A 16878-nucleotide genomic window follows, 5' to 3' on the forward strand; every position below is an offset into this window, starting at 1 on the left:
AAATGGAATATTATTCAGCCTGGACCTTTGACTCTTAATAATTAACATTCCATAAGAAATGATTAATGTTTGCATCTGGGTAGTTTTCTCAAGTCTGCTTCCTCACATTAGAAGTTTTGAAATCCAGAGGCTCATCTGTGCCCTGTACTGTCTCTGTCTCTTTTAGACCAAACTGTTATAATTCCTTTAATAACTTTGAGGACCTTTCAAGACTAAATCTTAACTGCAATTCACTTCATTAGACAAAAGCCATGCCCACAAATCTCTCTTAAGACAGGCCCAACTCCACTTAGACCTAGAGTCAGGAGGCCCTGTAACAGTATACTTAACATTTCCAGAAGCTTTCTTTCTAGGTGAGATCTATGAGGCATGCTTTTAATAGCATTGGAAGTCCCCTTTTCTGTCTTAAGAGGGTCTGAGACGCTCTGCCTTAAGTCCTTTTGAAGTCTTTACAAAAGTCTTCAAGTCACATCTTTGACTTGATTTTACTCTAAATCCACATTTGGTTTTTGTCTTGAACTGGAATTTTGCCCTGGAGCCATTTCTATTTTGAGAACTTTTTGCTAGATGCAGATGCTATGAATTAAAAGTTTTTATTTTCCAACCCAGCAAGTCCAGATTGGAAATGTTTCCTGTAGATTCTGCTGGAAAAGGAAACAGTTCCTTCTTCAGTTTATTTCTATCTATAATTTCTCATAAAAAGCAAAGAAGCCAGTAAGTGCTTGCAGAATTCTCCCTAGAAATCCCCTTAGCAAAATTATTTAGTTTATTAGGAAATATTCTAATTACCATAGATGACAGTTTGTCTAATTAGTCTGTCAGTAAATTATTTAGATCTCCTTTCTTCAACCTCAAATTAGGTTCCTTCTTGTTTTCTCAGCCTCCATTAATACACTCCTTGGAGTCCTTTATGGGGGAACAGAACGTGTCACCCCAAAAGATGTCTTTGGGATATGGATTATTTTAGGCAGGTTATCTTTGAAGAAAGAATGGACATGGGAAGAGCTCTGAAAACCAAGTAGAGGGTCCCCTTTATGAAGAGACATTTACATGTCTAAAGAAAATTTTCATTTGTAAGGGTAACTTTCTTGCTGTATAGGCATACCTTGGTGATATTGCCGGTTTGGTTCCAGACCACCACAAGAAAACAAATATCACAATTTTAAAAAAGCAGCTCACCTGAATTTTTTGGCTTCCCAGTGAATATAAAAGTTATGTTTACACTATATTATAGTCTATTAAGTGTATAATGATATTATGTCTAAAAAATGTACATACCTTAATTGAAAAATACTTGATTGCTAAAAGATGCCAACCATCATCTGGGCCTTCAGAGAGTTATAATTGTTTTGCTGGTGAGGATCTTGCCTTGATGTGGATGGCTGCTGACTAATCATGGTCGTGGTTGCTGAAAATTGAGGTGGCGGTGGCAATTTCTTAAAATAAGATAACTGTGAAGTTTGCTGCACTGATTGACACTTCCTTTCGTGACTAGTATCTCTGTTACATGCAATGCTGTTCCTTCAAAATTGAAGTCAGTCTTAACCCTGGCTGCTGTTTCATCAACTAAGTTTATATAATATTCTAAATCCTTTTTTTTGTTGTTGTTTCTATAATGTTCACAACCTCTTCATCAGAAATAGATTCCATCTCAAGAAACCACTTTATTTGTTCATCCACAAAAAGCAAATCCTCATCTGTTAGTTTTATCACGATACTGAAGCAAGCCAGTTCACATCTTTGGGGCTTCCCTGGTGGCTCAGTGGTCAAGAATTTGCCTGCCAATGTCAGAAACGCAGGTTCGATTTCTGGGTTGGGAAGACACTCTGGAGAAGGAAATGGCACCCCACTCAAGTATTCTTGCCTGGAAAATCCCATGGACAGAGGAGCCTGGTGGGCTACAATCCGTAGGGTTGCAAAAGAGTTGGACACAAATCAGCAATTAAATAGCAACAGTCACATATTTAGACTTCAGTTCTAATTCTAGCTCATTGAAAAAAAGCTGTGATTTAGTGTAGCTGCTGCTGCTGCTGCTGCTAGGTCGCTTCAGCCGTGTCCGACTCTGTGCGACCCCATAGACAGCAGCCCACCAGGCTCCCCTGTCCCTGGGATTTCCCAGGCAAGAACACTGGAGTGGGTTGCCATTTCCTTATCCAATGCATGAAAGTGAAAAGTGAAAGTGGAGTTGCTCAGTCGTGTCTGACTCTTCGCGACCCCAAGGACTGCAGCCTACCAGGCTCCTCCATCCATGGGATTTTCCAGGCAAGAGTACTGGAGTGGGGTGCCATCACCTTCTCTGTTACTGTAGCTACTTTCATTAATTATCTTAAATAGATCTGGATAGCTTGCTAAAACTTCTCCACCAGAGCTTGCTGCTTCATCTTGCACTTTATGTTATAGAAATAACTTCCCTCTTAAACCTCATGAACCAAATTCTGCTAGCTTCATATTTTCTTTTCTAGCTTCCTTACCTCTCTGAATCTTCATAGAATTGAAAAATTATGCTTTGGCTTAAGGGAATGTTGTGGCTGGTTTGATTTATCTAAGACCACTAAAACTTTCTCCCTATCCATAATAAGGCTGTTGGACTTATCCTGTGTGTGTCCACTATAGTTTGAATTCACAAGTTGGCTACTGTTTGGTGTAAGAGGCCTGGCTTTCAACCTTTCTTGGCTTTTCTGCCTTTTCCCCTTAGGTTAATTAATCACTACTAGCTTTTGATTTAAAGTGAGAGAATATACTTCTTCCTTCCACTTGAACACTTGAACATTGTAGATCTTATTTCAATATTGTTTTGTCTCAGGGAATAGGCAGACCTGGAGAGAGGGAGAGAGATCAGTTCAGTTCAGTTCAGTCGCTCAGTCATGTCTGACTCTTTGCAACCCCATGAACCGCAGCACGCCAGGCCTCCCTGTCCATCACCAACACCCGGAGTTCACTCAGACTCACGTCCATCAAGTCAGTGATGCCATCCAGCCATCTCATCCTCTCTCGTCTCCTTCTCCTCCTGCCCCCAATCCCTCCCAGCATCAGAGTCTTTTCCAATGAATCAACTCTTTGCATGAGGTGGCCAAAGTACTGGAGTTTCAGCTTTAGCATCATTCCTTCCAAAGAACACCCAGGGCTAATCTCCTTTATAATGGACTGGTTGGATCGCCTTGCAATCCAAGGGACTCTCAAGAGTCTTCTCCAACACCACAGTTCAAAAGCATCAATTCTTCGGTACTCAGCTTTCTTCACAGTCCAACTCTTACATCCATACATGACCACTGGAAAAACCATAGCCTTGACTAGATGGACCTTTGTTGGCAAAGTAATGTCTCTGCTTTTGAACATGCTATCTAGGTTGGTCATAACTTTCCTTCCAAGGAGTAAACGTCTTTTAATTTCATGGCTGTAGTCACCACCTGCAGTGATTTTGGAGCCCCCCTCAAAAAAATTTGACACTGTTTCCACTGTTTACCTATCTATTTCTCATGAAGTGATGGGACCAGATGGCAGGATCTTCATTTTCTGAATGTTGAGCTTTAAGCCAACTTTTTCATGCTCCTCTTTTCACTTTCCTCTTCACTTTCTGCCATAAGGGTGGTGTCATCTGCATATCTGAGGTTACTGATATTTCTCCCAGCAATCTTGATTCCAGCTTGTGCTTCTTCCAGCCCAACATTTCTCATGATGTACTCTGCATATAACTTAAATAAGCAGGGTGACAATATACAGCCTTGACATACTCCTTTTCCTATTTGGAACCAGTCTGTTTTTCCATGTCCAGTTCTAACTGTTGCTTCCTGACCTGCATACAGGTTTCTCAAGAGGCAGGTCAGGTGTCTGGTATTCCCATCTCTTTCAGAATTTTTCAGTTTATTATGATCCACATAGTCAAAGGCTTTGGCATAGTCAATAAAGCAGAAATAGATGTTTTTCTGGAACTCTCTTGCTTTTTCAATGATCCAGCAGATGTTGGCAATTTGATCTCTGATTCCTCTGCCTTTTATAAAACCAGCTTGAACATCTGGAAGTTCATGGTTCATGTACTGCTGAAGCCTGGCTTGGAGAATTTTGAGCATTACTTTACTAGTGTGTGAGATGAGTGCAATTGTGCAGTAGTTTGAGCATTCTTTGGCATTGCCTTTCTTTGGGATTGGAATGAAAACTGACTTTTTCCAGTCCTGTGGCCACTGCTGAGTTTCCAAATTTGCTGGCATATTGAGTGCAGCACTTTCACAGCATCATCTTTCAGAATTTGAAATTCTCAACTGGAATTCCATCACCTCCACTAGCTTTGTTCGTAGTGATGCTTCCTAAGGCCCACTTGACTTCACATTCCAGGATGTCTGGCTCTAGGTGAGTGATCACACCATCATGATTATCTGGGTCGTGAAGATCTTTTTTGTACAGTTCTGTGTATTCTTGCACCTCTTGTTAATAGGGGAATATATAATTGGTCAGCACACAATGAGGAGCCAGCTCACAGCAGAGAGGCAAGAGGAAGCCGTAGGATGGAGACAGCTTTTTGTGTTTCAAGTGTTGCTTGCCGTCCTATAAAATATGTGAAGGATATGAATCCAGGAGGTGAGCTTCACTGTGGGCCAGCCAGGTAACAGAATGCCATACGTCCAAAGCAAAAATAGTTTTTTCCTCTGAGTTGGAGGCACTCTTATAAAAATCCTCTTTCTAGATTTGGTATGTTGTTAGCCATAGAAATATCTACTCTCTGATTGTTTCTATCTAATTTATCCTCTCAGGAAACTTGAGATGTTCAGCTTACCATAGTCCCACTGCGTCGGGGTGGAATGGGAAGGGAGTAGTTAATATTAACTTGAGGGTAGAGGATCAGAGATGAAATGCAAAGAGAAAGGAGAGATCCAAGAAGCACCCAGTCCAAAGAATTGTTGTCTCTACAAACGTTCTTGTTTTTAATGTTTTTTTTTTTGTAATTGTGGTAAAAGTCATATAATATAAAACATACTATTTTAACCATATTTAACTGTACAGCCCAGCAGAACTAAGTACATTCACATTGTTGTGTAAATCTCACCCTTATGTTCTAATTTTGAGATAGTAAAGCACTTGTGCAACTTTAAGTTACAAAATTTCTTTTAAGCAAATCAAAATAAATTACTAATGTTTTAAGTACACTATATTTGATTTTAAGAATGATGGCAGATGGAAATGATAGAAACAAGTTGAACATATCGGATATTTCTTTTCCCAAATGATCTGACCTATACCCTTCTGTAAATAATGTTTTATTGGAATAAAGCCCATCATTCATTTTTGTATTTTCTATGGCTACAATGGCAGAGTTTTAGTATCTACCACACAGCCAAGTGACTCACAAAGTGAAAATACTTACTATCTGGCCCTTTACAGAAAAATTTTGCTGACACCTAATCTAGGCAATGTTCTGTAGGAGAAAGAGGTCACTTTTGAAAGCCTCACTTATTGAACCCTCTTGTGTAACTCAGTTGACTAAAACACAGATCCGTTTTTATGTGATCTTGTTATCCAACTAGAAAATAAATAGCAAACTGATCCAAGAAAGTATACCTCTTTGGTATTTGTAAATTTAATCTTTAATTCAATAAAGCAAATAGAAAAATGACTTTCATTAATTCATAAAGGCTCTCACAAATACTCTATGTGATAGAATGTCCCAATTCATTCCTGCATCCAGGGATCTTAGAAGGTTACATTTTAGGTACATGGCCTTAAAACAACTAATATTCAACTCCATTGGCAAATTAATAACATTTATTGAAAATCTTGAAATAAAAATTCATATTGAAAATGAAGAGGAACTGAAGAGTCTCATGATGAGGGTGAAAGAGGAGAGTGAAAAAGCTGGCTTAAAACTTGATATTAAAAAACTAAGATCATGGCATCTAGTCCCATCACTTCATGGGAAATAGAGGGGGAAAAGATGAAAGCAATGACAGATTTCCTCGTCTTCAGCTATAAAATCACTGTGGATTGCGACTGTATACCTGAAATCTAGAAGACGAGTGCTTCTTGGAAGGAAAGCTATGACTAACCTAGACAGTGTATTAAAAAGCAAAGACATCACTTTGCCAACAAAGGTCTGTATAGTCAAAGCTATGGTCTTTCCAGTAGTCATGTACGGAGGTGAGAGTTGGTCCATAAAGAAGGCTGAGCACCGAAGAATTAATGTCTTCGAACTGTGGTACTGGAGAAGACTCTTGAGAGTGCCTTTACACTCATCGACAGCAAGGAGATGAAACCAGTCCATCCAAAAGAAAATCAACCCTGAATATTCATTGGAAGGACTGATGCTGAAGCTGAAGCTCCAATATTTTGGCCACCTGATGCAAAGAGCTGACTCATTGGAAAAGACCCGGATGCTGGGAAGATTGAAGGCAGAAGGAGAAGGGGACGACAGAGGATGAGATGGTTGGATGGCATCACCATCTTGATGGACATGAACTTGTGCAAAGTCTGGGAGATGGTGAGGATCAGAGAGGGCTGGTGTTCTGCAGTCCATGGCGTTGTGAAGAGTTGGACCCGACTTAGAGACTGAACAACAACAACAATTGAAAACCTGTTCTAAACCTAATTTCTTCTTTATTTTTCACCTTTAAACTGATAACTGACTCCTAAACATAATTGAAGCACCCAAAACACACATACTGATATCATGAACCTCAGAATAAGTACAAGAGTAATTTTTAACATCTTGGCCAGATTAAAATATATGTATATGTATAAACTTGTTACCAAACCAGACTTGGTTCCACTCACTCTCCCATTGACAGTAAAACAAATCTCCTGACACCAGGTTTGGTGAAGAGAAGTGCAGTGTTTATTGAAGGGCTCCAAGCAAGGAGTTCAAAGCAGCTCATGTCCCAAACACTTGAACTCCCCAATAGGTTTCAGGAAAGCATTTTTTAAAAGACCAGTGAGGGAGGAGAGTCTCAGGGTTTGTGATCAGCTAGTACATGATTCTCTGATAGTTTGATGTTGAGGTAATTGTCATGGTCTGTGCATGGGTTGGAAAAGAATTTCCAGACATGAGGCAGAATGAGAGGAGAATAAACTTTATTAGAGAGGGATAAGATGCTAGAACAGTGGACTTGCTCAAGGGAGAGCTGACTGTTAGAACAGGGGGCCAGCTCAAGGGAAAGCAGACCCTTTTGTGTGCTAGTAGACAATTTTTGTAGCCTTAAGACAAAAAACTACTGGGAGAGAGGCATTAGGTGATTGGTTAGGATGTGGGCTTTTTACCTAATATGGGATCAGGGAACTGGCTAGGTTAGATCCCGAGGGTCATAGCAACTACAGGGCTTGGTCAGTTCCAGAGACCTTTGTTCTGTGACCTTGGTACAGGGCTCCATGCTTGTGGCCTTGCTATGCTGTTGTTCAGTCACTCAGTTGTGTCCACTCTTTGTGTCCCTGTGGACTGCAGCATGCCAGAACTTGCTATAGGGCTGCCCAGTAGCAGGGTGGTGTCACTTGGGTTGCCATTATCAACTGTTAGGTGCCAATAGGTCCAGGAGCTATTTGCTCATATCATCAAATAGTTAATTTCCATTGTAGCATCTGTAAAGCAGCTCAGGAAATGTGCATCAGATACTATTACCTAGGTACTTCAGGGAGGAGCTAAAGCAGAGGATATGGGGGAGGGGTCTGTCCTGGGAAGGGCCCATAGGTTCCTGCTCCATTATATACTAATTCAACATCCCCAGTAATAAGAATAACAGCTGCCAATTAAGTTATTGTATTTTGAGCAGGACCATTCGTACAGGAAAAATTTCATAAATAGATCGACATTGTTTAGCAGTAGAGAACAGACCTACAACAGCCAAGACGATTATCATTTATTTGAGAAAACTTGATTTAAAAACGTATAGTAATGACAACACTTTTGAGAACTTGCAATGTGCTAAGCATTGTGCGTGAAGGGTATATTTTATCATTCCACTTTATAGGTGAGATTTATGGATCACAAGAAATTAGACAGAAGTCAGAGAATAACTGCTAGATCCGTATTCAGTATCTCTAACTCCCAGTTTTGCTATCTTTGGGATTATGTGAAGAAAGGAATGAAGGTATGTTGTCACAAAAGAGTATCTGTCGTGAGGAAATTAGAGCACTTTTTTTAAAATGTAGATTCTGGGAGAGAAAGAACCTTGGTATGTTTATTTTTGCTTTCTCATAGCTTATTTTATTAAGTCTCCTACAAACAAGATGCTTGATAAGTGTCTGAAGAAGTGAGGGAGTCCCTTTGGTTTTATATTAAAAAGTTGTATAACTCTACAACCTTTGAAGAATTCACCTAAGCAATGAGGCTGAAAGCAAATTTTGTTACCCCCAAATATGCCAGTTTGGCATAGGAATTATTTTGAGCTAAAGGTAATCATCAAAACCCAGCAGATTCAGGAAAAGCCCTTTAACTTGTATTTAACTGCCAAAATTACCATTGAAAGTAGGCCTGTACCAGGAAGAGAGCTATTATCTTTTTACCTAAGAAGCATAACTACAAAACAGGGCAATGTTTATTTTCTTAACAGCTCTGCCTTCCTGTGAATGGCTTTCCTCTCCTCTGTATTCTCAGAACCTCGCTCCTTTACTTAGCTCTGGTCATGACATAAGCTTCAATTGCCTGGCTGCCTTTTGAGTCTTCCTGCATGGTTTTGCTTGTTTTTCTTTTGCTGATCTGTCTTATGTCAATTTAATTGTTTGACCATCCACGAAAACCTAGAAGAGAAGAAAGAAACATTTGTCATCCCTACAAGACATATTTTGAAGAGTTTTTTTGTTTTGTTTTGGTTTTTTTTTTTGGCATTTCAGGTTGTTCATGGTGTCTTTCTAAAAGCATATTAAGTGATTAAACTTTTGAAGTTATTTTACAGGTGATGTTTAAGGATCATAGTTCAAACGTCCTGTTCTTCAATCCTCATTAACTTGGGTGATAATTTATTTCTGAGGTGGCTGTCAACTCCCCTGTATTTCTAGACATTTTTCTGTGCCAACCTAAGATTCATAACACCTCTTTGTAATAGTTTTCCCTTTCATATATTGAATCACAAATTATGTGAGAGCTGAATACTGTCAGTATATTAATTGGAATAAAGTCTCACAGTTCTGAGGCCAGATCCAAGGAGTTGTCTTTATGCCGGTAGTTTTTCCTCCCACATTCAGAAAGTCTCTTTTTACCACTTGGGCTAAAAGACACTGATGGTTGCAGATTTTATGAGGGTTTATGAAATTGCTTCTGGAGCCCAAGACTGCATTTAGCTCTGCATTTTTCAGTCAACTTCCACACCTGTTTCTTCATCAAAACACATATTTATTCACCTCAGTCCTTTAGTTGCTGTTTGTTGTTCAGTCTCTAAGTCATGTCTGCCTCACTTTGTTCACTTAGTTGTTCAGTTCAGTTCAGTCGCTCAGTCGTGTCTGACTCTTTGCGACCCCATGAATCGCAGCACACCAGGCCTCCCTGTCCATCACCAACTCCCAGAGTTCACTCAGAATCACGTCCATCAAGTCAGTGATGCCATCCAGCCATCTCATCCTCTGTCGTCCCCTTCTCCTCCTTCCCCCAATCCCTCCCAGCATCAGAGTCTTTTCCAATGAGTCGACTCTTCGCATGAGGTGGCCAAAGTACTGGAGTTTCAGCTTTAGCATCATTCCTCCCAAAGAAATCCCAGGGCTGATCTCCTTCAGAATGGACTGGTTGGCTCTCTTTGCAGTCCAAGGGACTCTCAAGAGTCTTCTCCAACACCACAGTTCAAAAGCATCAATTCTTCAGCGCTCAGCCTTCTTCACAGTCCAACTCTCACATCCATACATGACCACAGGAAAAATCATAGCCTTGACTAGATGAAACTTTGTTGGCAAAATAATGTCTCTGCTTTTCAATATGCTATCTAGGTTGGTCATAACTTTCCTTCCAAGGAGTAAGCATCTTTTAATTTCATGGCTGCAGTCACCATCTGCAGTGATTTTGGAGCCCCCCAAAATAAAGTCTGACACTGTTTCCACTGTTTCCCCATCTATTTCCCATGAACTGATGGGACCAGGTGCCATGATCTTCATTTTCTGAATGTTGAGCTTTAAGCCAACTTTTTCACTCTCTACTTTCACTTTCATCAAGAGGCTTTTTAGTTCCTCTTCACTTTCTGCCATAAGAGTGGTGTCATCTGCATATCTGGGGTTACTGATATTTCTCTTGGCAATCTTGATTCCAGCTTGTGTTTCTTCCAGTCCAGCATTTCTCATGATGTACTCTGCATATAAGTTAAATAAGCAGGGTGACAGTATACAGCCTTGACATACTCCTTTTCCTCTTTGGAACCAGTCTGTTGTTCCATGTCCAGTTCTAACTGTTGCTTCCTGACCTGCATATAGATTTCTCAAAAGGAGGATCAGATGGTCTGGTATTCCCATCTCTTTCAGAATTTTCCACAGTTTATTGTGATCTACACAGTCAAAGTCTTTGGCATAGTCAGTAAAACAGAAATAGATGTTTTTCTGGAACTCTCTTGCTTTTTCTATGATCCAGCAGATGTTGGCAATTTGATCTCTGGTTCCTCCGCCTTTTCTAAAGCCAGCTTGAACATCAGGAAGTTCACGGTTCACATATTGCTGAAGCCTGGCTTGGGGAATTTTGAGCATTACTTTACTAGCGTGTGAGATGAGTGCAATTGTGCAGTAGTTTCAGCATTCTTTGGCATTGCCTTTCTTTGGGATTGGAATGAAAACTGACCTTTCCCAGTCCTGTGGCCACTGCTGAGTTTTCCAGATTTGCTGGCATATTGAGTGCAACACTTTCACAGCATCATCTTTCAGGATTTGAAAGAGCTCAACTGGAATTCCATCACCTCCACTAGCTTTGTTTATAGTGATGCTTCCTAAGGCCAACTTGACTTCACATTCCAGGATGTCTGGCTCTAGGTCAGTGATCACACCATCGTGATTATCTTGGTTGTGAAGATCTTTTTTGTACAGTTCTTCTGTGTATTCTTGCCATCTCTTCTTAATATCTTCTGCTTCTGTTAGGTCCATACCATTTCTGTCCTTTATAGAGCCCATCTTTGCATGAAATGTTCCCTTGGTATCTCTAATTTCATTGAAGAGATCTCTAGTCGTTCCCATTCTGTTGTTTTCCTCTATTTCTTTGCATTGATCGCTGAAGAAGGCTTTCTTATCTCTTCCAGCTATTCTTTGGAACTCTGCATTCAGATGTTTATATCTTTCCTTGCTCCTTTGCTTTTCACTTCTCTTCTTTTCACAGCTATTTGTAAGGCCTCCCCAGACAGCCATTTTGCTTTTTTGCATTTCTTTTCCACAGGGATTGTCTTCATCCCTGTCTACTGTACAGTGTCACGGACCTCATTCCATAGTCCATCAGGCACTCTATCTATCAGATCTAGGCACTCAAATCTATTTCTCACTTCCACTGTATAATCATAAGGGATTTGATTAGGTCATACCTGAATGGTCTATTGGTTTTCCCTACTTTCTTCAATTTAAGTCTGAATTTGGCAATAAGGAGCTCATGATCTGAGCCACAGTCAGCTACCGGTCTTGTTTTTGCTGACTTTATAAAGCTTCTACATCTTTGGCTGCAAAGAATATAAGCAATCTGATTTCGGTGTTGACCATCTGGTGATGTCCATGTGTAGAGTCTTCTCTTGTGTTGTTGGAAGAGAGTGTTTGTTATGATCAGTGCATTTTCTTGGCAAAACTCTATTAGTCTTTGCCCTGCTTCATTCCGTATTCCAAGGCCAAATTTGCCTGTTATTCCAGGTGTTTCTTGACTTCCTACTTTTGCATTCCAGTCCCCTATAATGAAAAGGAAATCTTTTTTGGGTGTTAGTTCTAAAAGGTCTTGTAGGTCTTCATAGAACCATTCAACTTCAGCTTCTTCATCGTTACTGGTTGGGGCATAGACTTGGATTACTATGATATTGAATGGTTTGCCTTGGAAATGAACAGAGATCATTCTGTCGTTTTTGAGATTGCATCCACGTACTGCATTTCAGACTCTTTTGTTGACCATGATGTCTACTCCATTTCTTCTGAGGGATTCCTTCCCGCAGTATTAGATATAATGGTCATCTGAGTTAAATTCACCCATTCCAGTCCATTTTAGTTCACTGATTCCTAGAACGTCGACATTCACTCTTGCCATCTCTTGTTTGACCACTTCCAATTTGCCTTGATTCATGGACCTGACATTCCAGGTTCCTATGCAATATTGCTCTTTACAGCATTGGACCTTGCTTCTATCACCAGTCATATCCACAGCTGGGTATTGTTTTTGTTTTGGCTCCATTCCTTCATTCTTTCTGGAGCTATTTCTCCACTGATTTCCAGTAGCATATTGGGCACCTACTGACCTGGGAGTTCCTCTTTCAGTATCCTATCATTTTGCCTTTTCATACTGTTCATGCGGTTCTCAAGGCAAGAATACTGAAGTGGTTTGCCATTCCCTTATCCAGTGGACAACATTCTGTCAGATCTCTCCACCATGATCTGCCCATCTTGGGTTGTCCCACGGGCATGGCCTAGTTTCATTGAGTTAGACAAGGCTGTGGTCCTAGTGTGGTTAGATTGACTAGTTTTCTGTGAGTATGGTTTCAGTGTGTCTGCCCTCTGATGCCCTCTTGCAACACCTACCTTCTTACTTGGGTTTCTCTTCACTTAGTTGTATTTCCCTCTAAATAGAATCCCTGTCTCCAGATGAATGATGAGATCAGATGATTGAGTCTATGGGAGAGACTGCTAAGTAGGCACCAAAGTGGTTTCCTCATACGGACACAGAGCTGGATGGCATTTCCAAGTCCCCCATTGATGGGAGTAGCCCTATTTAGAGTTCCAGGTAATGCAAAGTGAGTGGAAGGAATGTGTTCCAGTTCCAGGCCTGGCTTATAGACACCTCCCTGTGTCATCTCTTTTCTCCCTTCAGAGGCTGGCTAGTTGGCAACATTTGAGGAACCTAGGATGGGGCATGATGAAATTGGTGGGACTTCTGGCAACTTGGGACACTGAACAACTGTAACTAAATGGAACAGGGAAAACCACACTTCTGAATGTGTTTAATGTGACTTAGGAATAAACTCTTATGTGTTAAATATGGTGTTTTGTTATTTGAAGGTTAAAACAAGCATTCATATTTTAGAGTCTTAAGACAGATTTTGCCAAATTAAGATTTGTTTTCCTTTTAGGAAGATATTAATCGATAAACACTAATTGCTAAATTAATCAAATGTGTGCATGACTAAATAGTTTGTCCTATTCTGATTTATGTTCCTTCTCAGTGTGGCTTATTATTGAAGTACATAAATGCAAAATTTTTATAAATAAATAGTATATGTAAGATTTTTAACCTGATAAAGATATATGACAAATATATATGTACATATAAATAAGTATATATTATGTTATAAATGTGAAAATTCATGTAAATGGAAACTTTTTAACTACTGTGTTGAAATGCTATGGCAGGTACTGTCCAAGGTCCTGAAAATATAACAAGCTACCACTGAGAAAAAGTTATACCTTTGTGAGTCTTACATTCAAGTAAAGGAAAAATAAAATGATTTTTAGTATGTCTAAGAAACATTTAGTATAATTATTAACTACTCATAACAATTATTGTTTTGATATATTTATATAGTTACATTCTTAGCTCTCATGTGTCATACTCAATATAAACCTCAGTGGCCCACAACAAATATTCTTAAATAAGCATGATATAGCTCTAGTCTTAAGGACAACATTCACAGTTTAACAACTTATTTTAAATCAATCACATTTATTTACTTCTATAAACCTATATTGAGAATATATAGTAGTTGTTCTAACTTTATGCACTAACATATTAACTTTGTTGAAGTAAATAATAATTTCCAAGGATAAATTTTAATTAAAACTCTTATATGGAGAAGGGAATATATCTGTATAGTTATTCAATAGATAAAAAAGGAACTAATTAGTCCTTTGTATCTGTCCATCTTCACATATAACACAGGTATTTGTGGTTTTATCAAGGACATATACTCTAAGTAAATTTTATTTTGAAATGACTTGCACAGTTGTTCCTGTCTCTTATCTTCATTTTGAAATGTAATATATAGGTCACAAGTTTTGACACAAACTCTATTTTCCTCGGTGAAGTTTTCTTTAATGACCACTTTCCTTTGCATTTTTTTCCTTGGCATTTCTATAACAACTATTAACCACTGCTCTCACTGATTAACCATCAGTATTTGTTTTCACTTTCAATTATGACAAACAGTTGCTGCTCTTCTTATGTTGCTAAATTTTTGTTCAAGAAGCAAATTCTTAAACTTAAGTGTTTGGCAATAACTGAGTGCAGATAAGTGCTTAATGTCTTCAAATATACTAATGGACAAAATAAAGGTTAATTGGTTAATTAAAATAATTTTAAAGATACTTAAATATCTTTCCAAGACATACTTTGGGAATACTAATGTGGTGTTATCAATACTTCAGGAGAAAATACAATAAAAGATTGCAGTTTGCTAGGAGACACTTTAAGGTATTCTTCCCATGAAATATTAGTTCTCAAACAAAGAAAAGCTGAAGAAGTTGTTGGTAAGGAAGATAACATTCTTCTACCCTTTATGTTCTTCTGGCTGGTCTAAGAGTTAAACTGAAATGAGACAGATTAACAAAAGAAAATAAAATTTAATTTTGCACATATCAGACTTGCACAACTGGAGAAGGAAATGGCAACCCACTCCAGTACCCTTGCCTGGAGAATCCCAGGGATGGGGGAGCCTGGTGGGCTGCCGTCTTTGGGGTCACACAGAGTCGGACACGACTGAAGCGACTTAGCAGTAGCAGACTTGCACAAACATAAGAACTTCAGAGACAGGAAGGTAAAAGTTATATTATTATATATGCCATCCTGAGCTAAGGAATGAGTTAGGGCCCTGGCTTCCAAGGACAGGAGGATCTTTCTTAGAATGTTAAGAACAGATGTTTGATAATTAGATATTTGTTCTGCCATATAGAAGGAGCCACTCAGATAAAATTTATCTCCAGTAATACCTCTTATCTGGGGAAAAAAAATTAAATTATTCTAGGCAGTTAAGGGAGGGCCAGTAGCTTCTCTTGAAGCCTCGGGGTCTCAGTTGCCTTTAGCTCAAAATAATCTGCATGTAAAAGTGACACATTTTGAGAAGGTTCATTCTCAAGCCCCATAAAGTCAACAGAATAAATTTTCACTGAGGTGAAAAGAGTTCCTAATCCTCCTTAGTGGAATCCACAGTAAGCAACTTGTTTTGCTGGCTTGTGGGTTTTTAATCAGTTGATCAAAACCAATAGGCATATTTCAGCCTGTCTTAAGAGTAGAGGTCATAAAGCTTATAATGTTTCAGCTTAAAGAGGAAACATTTCTTAGGAATGCTCAAGTGGAGTTTTAAAAGGCATCACATTTTTCATTTTATACCAAGTTCTATAGATCTTCGTCACATAAATGTATTTATTCTTTTTTTTTTTCATATAAATGCAAGTGCTAAGTAGTGCTCTGAGATATGTTAGCATTGTCCAGTCTCAGTTCTGTCTTTTCTCCCATACACGCAACCCTCTGAGTAATCTAGATAGCTGGTTTTCTTATTTGGCTTATATCTTCTCTCATAAATAATCATAGTTTTCCTGATTCTTTTAAAAATATATTTTGAAATATTCTGTGTAACAGCTTATATAATAGGTTAAGAAATTAAAAAATATATATATATAAAGTTAGTACTCCCTTATGTACCAGGAACATACTCCTTTTCCTTACTTTCAAGATAACTACTCTTCTGAATTTGAGATTTATGATTTCCATAAATGATAAATTATTTCTTTATATTTTTGTTACATCCACATATTTCCTCAATATCATATGGTTTGAAAACATGCATTTTAATTTTATAGAAGCTATTTAATAACAGTCATAACCTTTTAAAACTTGCTGTTTTTTCACTCTATTATCTTTATAAGACTAATGTATGTCAATACAAGTGACAAAAACTGTCTAGTTATGCATTTTTTAAAAAAAATCCGTTTTGGTGTGGAGGGATCACATGGACTCTATTTTGCAGCCACCTTCATAGATAGGTGGGGCCTTATGATTGAGTTTTAGGTAATGGAATGTGAATAAAAGTGATAGTATATTTCTGGTCAGTTAATTTTAAGTAACAAGAGTTCTCTCTGACATTTTTCCATTTCTGCTTGCAGGATGAGAATGATGACAATGTCTTAGAGGATAATGGGCCACAAGATGGAAAATGCATAGTTCCTGAACTACCACTTAGAGAAAAGCTGACAGCTGAGGAGAAATGCATGTGAATAAAGAATTCTGTAGTGTATCTGAGCTATTATACAAAGCATGTAATGTTCCTCTGACTAATATGACACTAATATAATACAATCACAACTGTAGCTCACTCATTTTGTTGCTCTATTTCAAGTACGAGTAAACTAAAATTATTTATTTCTTCTTCACTTAAAACACATTTAAAAAACTATTCTTATGAACGACGCTGCAATAAATAATGTGTACATCATTATCATTGAAGCTTTATTGATTGTGGAGTGAGGCATAGAGAGGGGAATTGATTAATAACTTGTCATTCACCAGTTGTTTATCTTTGCATATCATCTAATATTTTCATCAATTCTAGAAGGTAAGCAGGAGACCATTAAAAATTTACCTCAAGAAAAAAATGGAAAGTAATCCAAGTTGATGAATCTGTGACTATATATGGAATTATAGACAGAGCAAATAATACGTGCATGGATATGTGTATTTGATCTCGAGCCGCCTTGACCTGCAGTGGCTTGAAGGAAATTGAGGTTGGACCGTGGCAGTGAGAGAGCTGAATCCTAGCCACTAGACTA

At 38.5% G+C, this 16878-nt stretch overlaps 1 long non-coding RNA gene across 1 annotated transcript in view; it reads left to right on the forward strand.

Annotated features, from left to right (window-relative positions):
• Positions 1–16416, forward strand: part of LOC129620692 (uncharacterized) — a 50992-nt gene extending 34576 nt beyond the window's left edge. Inside the window, exon 3 of the long non-coding RNA XR_008698672.1 lies at positions 16216–16416. This is a non-coding gene — a long non-coding RNA (uncharacterized LOC129620692). The remainder of the gene's footprint in view (positions 1–16215) is intronic.
• The last annotated feature ends 462 nt before the right edge of the window (positions 16417–16878 follow it).

The sequence above is a fragment of the Bubalus kerabau genome, chromosome 10 (genome assembly GCF_029407905.1).
Source record: "Bubalus kerabau isolate K-KA32 ecotype Philippines breed swamp buffalo chromosome 10, PCC_UOA_SB_1v2, whole genome shotgun sequence".
In the NCBI taxonomy this organism is placed as follows: domain Eukaryota; kingdom Metazoa; phylum Chordata; class Mammalia; order Artiodactyla; family Bovidae; genus Bubalus; species Bubalus kerabau.